Genomic DNA, 1,381 nt, shown 5'->3' on the forward strand with positions numbered 1-1,381 from the left:
TTGTTTGTTTTTGCCTTATTAAAATTTCTTTTATTATTCCTTCCCAATTCCAGAAAGTCATCGCATTCAACAAATAATATTTGTTTAAGAAATTATTTTCTTCCATTAGCTTTTGTACCTCCTTTTCCTTTTCACCAAGTCTGCTTTTTTAAGTCATTCTTTTTCTCAGTGAATTTTTGTAAATCTTTTCTCATTTGGCCTATTGTGTTTTTTAAGGTGTTATTTTCATCAGTATTTGTTGTGCCTCTTTTACTGAGCTGTTGACTCTTTTTTCATAATTTTCTTACAGCATCACTTTCATCTCTTCTTCAGTTTTTCCTCTACTTGTCTTATTTGCATTTTCAAATTCTTTTTAAGCTCTTTCAGGAATTTTTGGGGGGCCTAAGACCAGTTCATATTTTTCTTTGGGGCTTTGAATGTAGTGGTTTCCACTTTATTGTCTTCATAGTTTGTTTTGTCTTCCCTGTAACCATAGTAACTTGCTATGGTCAGGTTCGATTTTTGTTGATTTCTCATTTCCAAGCCAATTTATTGCTTTTTAACTTTCAGTTAAAGCTGGTTTCTGCTCCCAGGGTAGAAGGGCCATTGTTCCCAAATTTAGGAATTTTTTGTAGCTGTTTTGAGAGCTAATTCTGAGGGTCTGTAAGTTTTCAGTACTTCCAAGGAAATATAATCTAAGGAGAGGTGTGGTCACTGCTCATCTGGCCTGTGCTCTGGTTTGTGAGTTACCATGAGCATTCTTTTCCACCCTGAAACTGTGACAAAGGTCCCCTCACCCCTGTGGCCTGATTGCTGCTGCCCATCCACACTCTGGAACTGTGACCCAAGACTGAAATCTGCACATGGTCCTGCAGCCAGCCAGCAAAGGGACCCCTGTAATATCCTCCTGATCAGTGGTCTGACCCCCCCCTTACCATCTGTGGACTGAGAGCTCCAGAAGATACCATTGCCAATTCAATGGCCCCCAAGGCCTGCTGCTGTCTTATGGGGGCATTGTCTGCTACTGGACTGTGCTCCACTCTCACCCTGGCTTGACTGACCTTTCCCACCAACCTTCTAGGTTGTCAGGCTGGAAAATTGTTTCACCCCATCCTTTTGTGAGTTCTGTCACTCCAGAATTCATTTTGATGCATTATTTTAATGTTATTTGGAGGGGAATTTGGGAGAGCTCAGGCAAGTTCCTCTCTTTTCTCCACCATCTTGACTTCACCCCCAACAAATATTATTTTTAAAGGAAAAAGAAAAAAATAAGAGAAGGAAAAAACACCTCGGCAATATTGATTGCCACGTTGAAGAAATCTGAAAAGATCTGCAGTGTCCCATACGTGTGCACAGGGGTATGCAGGAGCCAGCTCTCACCAGCTTGTAAGAGGACCTTATT

This window comes from Notamacropus eugenii, chromosome 4 (genome assembly GCF_028372415.1).
Source record: "Notamacropus eugenii isolate mMacEug1 chromosome 4, mMacEug1.pri_v2, whole genome shotgun sequence".
NCBI lineage: Eukaryota > Metazoa > Chordata > Mammalia > Diprotodontia > Macropodidae > Notamacropus > Notamacropus eugenii.